We start from the raw sequence: 8,137 nt of genomic DNA, 5'->3' as shown, positions 1-8,137 counted from the left end.
GCAGAAGAGGAAAACCACCCCAGCAACAAGACCAAACATGTGGCAGCACATGCTGACTCAGCTCTCTCTTAGTTTGGTCTGTGTACTCTACCACGATATTAGTGGGGGTTCAGGATTTTCTGCTGACCCCCTTTATATATAGTTTAGCCAGTTGCCCAGCCAATAGAAACAAATAAATGCAATAGCAAATCATTTAAGTTTATCGAGCCTTTTCTACACCCTAGGCACCATGACCATGCGAGCAGTGTAACGAGCATTATTAGGGACATCCGGAATTACTAAAGCTGAGGCCAGGTGTCCACCAGGGCTGTCAAAAGCAAGTTCAGGCTTGTTATCAAATGATTTGCTGCCTCTGGTTTTTGGGGAGTGAGAAAAGGCTTCTTTGCTCCACTCGGTGCGTGGGTGCCCACTATTTGATAATTCTCTCGGTCTAATAGGGAAATGAAATGAAAATGTGCGAGGAGTAATGACACATTAATGTCTGTCCCTGATATCTTCGTATGGATTAAAAACTCCCCTGAAAGGCAGCTGAGAGAAGGATAGAGAGAAAATAGAAAGCGATGATTTGTCGAGAAGAGACAGAGGGGTAATTTGAACATAGGAAGAGCCTCCGTTTGTTTCACATTGTATAAGCCAGTTTGGATTTTAAATATTCTTTCCATCGCTCCCCAAATCACTGGATCTATCCTGACAATGTCAACACTTTGAAGTTGAAACTTCATCATGCAAGTTCTCCTCCCACCCAGAAATGGCACACAGACCCCTTTGAGACCTCATGTCTTGATGTATTTTCCCACTGGAAATACGGTCACAATCAGCGCAGGGAGCTGCAGCTGAAGCCTGTTGATAAAGCAGCAGGAGAAACTGATCATTAAACAAATCAAGGAAAATTGGATTTCATCTCATTCACTATTTTGTTCAGGGTAGGTCTGCTGTTGGTCTACTAGACAGGGCTTCTTGATGGACCCTTTGAGCATCTTTCAGAGCCCAAGACATTTGACAACAGATAACCCTGGGAAGGTAGGTATTCCTTCCAACATGAAGTCCAGCCCAGTGCCCTGGGGTAACTGGTGAGAGCATGAGCCACATTTGGAGGAAAGGTGGGCTGGCGGAACCCCTCTGAGACTTAGGAATGTGGGAAGCATGGATTTCCCTAGGTCTCTGAGACTAGGTTCCAGCACCCTTGGCACTTGGCTGGCATATGGAAGGGGCAAACGTGTGTGGGACATTTTACTTCATCTTTCCACTTATCCTTCATGGTGTAGTCATGGTGCTTTTGTATCTGAAGAAAACTTGCTTGCAAGGTTAGCCATGGAATGGAAACTGGGGCAAAAAGAAAGGAGGAGGGAATGTTTCTACGTGTCAAATTTTGCTGAGAGGAGGGGTAAGATGAAGACTGAGAAATGGCCATGGAATTTGGCAACATGGAAGTCATTGGTGACAGGAGCCATTTTGGGGAAATGATGGAGTGAAAGCTTGGTTAGAATAGGTGATGTAATATTTAAAAATCTTCCCCATTTTAAGAGGTGGTAAACTATTACTACTTTCTTAGCATTTCAATTTGTGACATTTTGATATTTAAATCCTCTGAACCCAATTTCTGCCTGTTTCCCCACCTCCACCTAAACTGCCCCCATAACTTGTTTTTTGATCTTGCTGAATTGATTTTTCATCTGAGACACCACAAGTCTGAGCAAATGGTGGAGATGTGGCATGATGACCTTAATTTGATCAAGCGAAATAACCGATGTGGCTAGTTTAGACTTACTGAGCCTTCAGCACAAATCGTTCCTTTACAGAGGTTTGAAGTTTAGTATCTGTGGCTGTGGTCTTCATTCCGGGGAACTGATACAACATAAAACGGATGAATGCACATGCTTAGCTCAGTGTTGCTTTGTGTGGGTGAGATATTTTTCCTGATGTTTTGAATATGAGGCTTTGTTTTTAGAGTGAATTATTTGCTAGATTTTGTGGGGTTTTTTCAGCTCAAGTGGGTTCTTTCCTTGCCGTTTCTCTACTTGTATGTGCCGCCACAAGGGGGCGCAATGGGCCACAACCAGGGTGGCCTTTTTGTTTTGTTTTTTGTTTTTGTTTCTGTTGATGTGAAGTTGCAGGTTTCAGATACTGACTCTTTCCTAGAGCCATTTTCATATAATTTCATATCTCCCGCTTATTATACTATTTCATGTCACTTCTCGGCCTTTTGGCTAAGATCAAGTGCATTATACTATTATAGTATTTCATTAAACATGGAAATGACTTATTTAAATTACCAAACAACCATTGTTTTTAAAGATGCCAATTTAAAGATCATAAAGGTACCAGCATTTAAAAAAGAAACAAATGTTCATTTAAAATCAGAAATTATAGGAGCACCTGGGAGGCTCAGTCACTGTTGATTTTGGCTCAGGTCATGATCTCGGTTTTGTGAGATTGAGCCCAGGATGGGATGAGAGTCTCTCTTCCTCTCCTTCTGTCCCTCCCCCCACCGAGCGCGCGCGCGCGCGCGCGCGCACACACCCACACACCCACACACTCACACACTCACACACTCTCTCTCTCTCTCAAATAAATATATAAATCTTTTTAAAAAATTTAAAAAATTAGAAGAAAACATTAAAATTCTCCATTCCCCATGACTCAGACTAAATCCTGTTAGTATTTTTATGTATTTTCTTCCTATTTTTTAATGTCTTCTTTCAAATAATTGAACTCTTTTCTCTCTCGTCCTGATTTTTACTCAAGTGTTTAATAACGTTTTAAACATTTGAAAAACTTTCATGATATTTTATGATAAGTTATGATAGTTTTGCATACAGAGTTTGTATATTTTTAAATTATTTTGCTCAGATAACTTTCTAGAAGTGTAGCTACTGGTCCAAAGAGCATGAACACTCTTAAGTTTCTTGAATTAAATTATAAAATTGCTTTTCAGAGTGCTGTATTCATTTATGCTTATTAGCAGTAAATAATTGCTCATTTTAGCACATTATTGCCAATACGATTAGAGGTAAAAAATTGACTTTGCTAATTTGATAGGTAAAAGGTAGATAATTATTTAATGTGAACTTATTTGGTTATTAGTGATAGTAAATGTTTCTGCATGGGTTTCAAAGACATTTTGATCCCTTACTACATTTTCAGTTTACATCTTCTGTCCTTTGAGCATATGTTCTTAATGCTTGTCTTACCAATTAACTTGAGCTTTTCATATTCATTCAGTTAATAAATATCTACTGAGCACCTGCAAGGTGCCAGACACTGTTGGAGGCACTGGGTGGGGGGGATACAGCAGTGAACAAAGCAGACAAATATTCCGGCCGACAAGGAGCTTTGATTCTGGTGAGGACAGAGAAACAAAAACAGAATAAGTCAGTGACATAGTATGTTAGGAGGAATGCACACCATGGAGAAAAATAGATCAGAGAAGTTGGAGGAGGAGCACTAGGGTGGTCAGAGAAGCCTTCGCCGAGAAAGTGACATATGCCTGAAGATTAAAATAAGGGAAGAGAAGCTCATGAGGTCGTCCGAGGAAGAGTGCCCTGGGGGAGGGAAAAGCAAGGGTGAAGGCCTGGAGGTGGGAGTGTGTTTAGTTCTCAGATTAATAATCCAGATATTAATGTCTTGCAGTATTTGTGACAAATATTTTCTCAATTTGTTGTTTGCCTTTCAACTTAGTGTTTCAACATATAGAAGATTTACAGTTCTGTGTGGCTGAATCTATCACTTTTTTCCTTTGTGTTTTTTCCCATATCTTTTAAAACCTTTTAATTGTGAAATGCATCATACATGTGCAAGAATGAATAAAATGTATGTGTACAATTTAAAAAATTAAATAAAAACGAACAAAATCCCAACACCTAAAACTGTGCTATCCAAGTTAAGAAGTGAAATACTGCCAGGACTTGAGGTCCTGGTGCCCCCCCCCCTTTTCCCTCTAGAAGGGACCACTGTCCTAATTTTTGTGTTCCCCTTTCTCTTGCTTTTTAAAATAGTCATATCACACTTATGTTTACATCCTTAAATGACATATTGCTTAGTTGTGAAAAACCAAGGGGCAACCACAAACCTAGCTGGTGAGAGGCCACATCCCCACTGTTTTGGGGGCCATCCAGGAGATGTGGACTCCTTTATCTTGGTCAGAGTCTGCTTTCAGCTTTCCTGAGACTTTGCAAGAGCACCTGGAGCAGGCACAGTGAGACCTAGGAAAACCTGAGAGGTGTGGGGTGGGGCCAGGGAAGCAGAGTGGCCAGCTGCCCCCAGAATCTGGTGCAGAGTTGTCATTGGGATGCTTCTGCACATGCTGGGGTCTCATTTCCCAGCACCCTTATATGGGAAGGAAGGGAGCCTGTGTTCCCAAATCTTCACATGGAGGGTGCAGGCAGGAATACTTCACTCAAAGTCTTATGTGATGTTTTAGTCCACTTGGGCTACAGTAACAGAAAACCAGAGACTAGGTGGCTTATAAGGACGAGGAACTTATTTCTCACAGTTCTGGAGGCTGTGTCCTCACATGGCAGAAAGGGTGAGGGAATTAATCCCATTTAAGAGGGTTCCACCCTCATGAGCTACTTCCATCCAGGGGGCACCACCTCCAAACCCCATCACACTGGGGATTAGCTTTCAACATATGAATTTTGGGGGCACACATTCAGTCTACAGCATGTGAGTGGGGATAAACTTCTGTTCCACCATTAAGCATTCTGGAGCTGTTCCTCAGCCATTCAGCCCACCCCAACCGGTATTGAAACTTCTCCAGGTCCAGCAGAAGGATAGTCACGGTGAGCTCCGTATTGTCTATTTCGGAGATGACCAGGTCCCATCTTCAGTTTTCAGAGGTAGATCAAAACAGACCCTTTGGTGGCAGGGAGCTGAGTGTCTTAAACTAATCCAGTCAGCAGGGCAAGGAGCTCTTCAGCTCACAGCCAAGAGAGGCCAAGTACAGAGAAGAATCTGGGATAGGCTTGTCCGGCTATCTTAAATTCAAGAGAGAGCTCAGTGGGAGTTGGGATGTTACTGATAACAGTGTTTACTAGGTGTGTCTCTTGAATCATATTGCTCTAATCTAGACCGGGTGCCCTCCATCCCTGGCACACAGCTGCCATCCCGCATCTTCTTTGCCAATCTATCAGGAAGTCCCTTTGCCTCTTTCCTATGTTGACTCCCTTTTTCCCGTATTCTGTTTCTTCTGTGTCTTGGTTTATGCTCTTGTTTTGATGGAGCACGTTATTTTATTTATTTACTTATTTATTTATTTACTTGCTTACTTACTCTAACTGTAGTTGACACCCAATGTTACATTTGTTTCAGGCGTGCCACTTAGCGTCTTGATAAGTTTATACATTATGCTGTGTTCACCCCAAGTGTAGCTGCCATCTGTCCCATCACATTTCTGTTACAGTATCACTGACTATGTTCCTTATGCTCTGCCCTTTATCCTTGTGACTTACTCATTCCATCACTGGAAGCCTGTATCTCCCGCTTCTCTTCACCCATTTTGCCCCTCCCACCATCCCCCTCCCCCCTGGCAACCACCAGTTTGTTCTCTGTATTTATAGATCTGATTTTGCTTTTTGTTTGTTTATTCATTTTTTAAAGATTCCATTTATGAGTGGAATCATGTGGTGTTTGTCTTTCTCAGTCTGACTTATTTCACTCAGCATAATACCCTCTAGGTCCATCCATGTTGCCTCAGATGGCAGATCTCATCCTTGTCTATGGCTGTGTAATATTCTGTTATATATATCTCCCACATTTTCTTTATCCATTAATCTATTGATGGACACTTAGGTTGCTTCTATGTCTTGTCTCTTGTAAATGATACTTCAATAAAGATAGGTATCGATAAAGATAACTTTTCAAGTTATTTTTTTCATTTTCTCCAGGTAGATACCCAATAGTGGAATTATTGGATCATATGGTATTTCTATTTTTAATTTTTTGAGGAACATCCATACTGTTTTCTACAGTAACAGCACTAATTTACATTTCCATCAACAGTGTATAAGGGTTCCTTTTTCCCCATATCCTTGTCAACACTTGTTACTTGTCTTTTTTATTTTAGCCATTCTGACAGGTGTGAGGTGATGCCTCATTTTTGTTTTGATTTGCATTTGCCTGATAATGAGGGATGTTGAGTATATTTCCTCATGTGTCTGTTGTCCACCTGTGTGTCTTAAGAAAGATATCTATTCAGGTCCTCTGCCCATTTTTTAATCAGACTTTTCTTTCTTTCTTTTTTTTTTTTTTTTGGAGTTGAGTTGTATAAATTCTTTATATATTTTGAATATAGCCCCCTTATCAGATATATCATTTGCAGATATCTTCTTCCATTCAGTAAGTTGTCTTTTCATTTAGTTGACTGTTTCCTTGGCTGTGCAAAAGCTTTTTATTTTGGTGTAGTCCCAATGTTTATTTTTGCTTTTTTTTTCTTTTGCCTCAGGAGACCTATCTAGAAAAATGTTGCTATGGCTAATGTCAGAGAAATTACTGCCTGTACTCTATTCTACGATTTTTATGGTTTCAGGTCTTACATTGAGGTCTTTAATCCATTTTGAGTTTATTTTTGTGTGTGATGTCAGAAAATGGTCCAGTTTCATCCTTTTACGCGTAGCTGTCCAGCTTTCCCAGCATCATTATTGAAAAGACTCTTTTTTCTGCAGTGTATACTCTTGCCTAGTTTGTCATAGATCAACTGACCATATAATCGTAGGTTCCTTTCTGGGCTCTCTATTCTGTTCTATTGAACTATGTGTTTATTTTTGTGCCAGTACCATACTGTTTTGATGACCACAGCTTTGTAGTATAGCTTGAAGTTTGGGATTGTGCTACCTCCAGCTTCGTTCTTCTTTCTCAGGATTGCTTTGGCTATGCAGGGTCTTCTGTGGTTCCATACAAATTTTAGTATTAGTTGTTCTACTTTTATGAAAAATGCTGTTGGTATTTTGATAAGGATTACACTGAATCTGTAGATTGCTTTGGGTAAGATGGACATTTTCATGATATTAATTCTTCCAATCCATGAGGATGGAATATTTTTTCATTGACTTGTGTTGTCTGCAATTTGTTTCATCAGTGTTTTTTTTTCAATTTTTGGAAAAGGTTTATTTTTTTATTTTAGAGAGAGAGACATGAGCAGGGGAGGAAACTAGAGAGAGGAAAGAGAGAGAATCTCAAGCAGACTCTCCGCTGAGCAGGGAGCCTGATGTGGGGCTCAATCTCATGACCCTGAGATCATGACCCGAGCAGAAGTCAAGAGTTGGCTGCTGAACCGACTGAGCCACCCAGGTGCCCCCTATTTTGTCAGTGTTTTATAGTTTTTGGTGTATGGGCTTTTACCTCCTTGATTAAATTTATTCCTAGGTATTTTATTCTTTTTGGTGCAATTGTGAACAATGCTGTTTTTTAAAAAAAAGTTTTTCTGGTGCTTCATTATTAGTATATAGAAATGCTACCAATTTCTGGGTATTCATTTGGAATCCTGCCACTTTGCTGAGTTTGTTTATTACTTCTAGTAGTTTTTTTGGTGGAGTCTTGAGGATTTTCTAGGCATAGTATCATGTCATCTACAAATAATGACAGTTTAATTTCTTTTTTACCAATATGGATGCCTCTCATTTCCTTTTTAGTCTGTTGTGGTTAGGACTTCCAGTACTATGTTGAATAAAAGTGGTGAGAGTGGACATCCTTGTCTTGTTCCTGACCTTAGAGGGAAAGCTCTCAGTTTTTCCCCATTGAGGATAATGTTAGCTATATGTTTTTCATATATGGCCTTTACTATGTTGAGGTATGTTCCTTCTAACCCCACTTTGTTGAGAGTTTTTAATATGGAATAGGTGTTTAATCTTGTCAAATGCTTTTTCTGCATGAGATGATCATGATTTTTATCCTTTGTTTTGCTCATGTGATGTGTGACATTACTTGATTTGTGAATATTGAACCAAACTTGCATCCTGGGAATAAATCCCACCTGAGCGTGGTGAATGATCTTTTTAATGTATTGCTATATGTGGTTTGCTAATATTTTGTTGAGGATTTTTGCATTTATTCTTCGGGGATATTGGTCTGTATTCTTTTTTGTGTGTGGTGTCATTTTGTGGTTTTGGTATGAGGGTAATGCTGGCCTCATAAAATGTAT

Source organism: Ursus maritimus, unplaced genomic scaffold, assembly GCF_017311325.1.
Source record: "Ursus maritimus isolate PB19 unplaced genomic scaffold, ASM1731132v1 scaffold_29, whole genome shotgun sequence".
NCBI classification, from domain to species: Eukaryota; Metazoa; Chordata; class Mammalia; order Carnivora; family Ursidae; genus Ursus; species Ursus maritimus.
Note: the sequence above shows the minus strand (reverse complement) of the source record.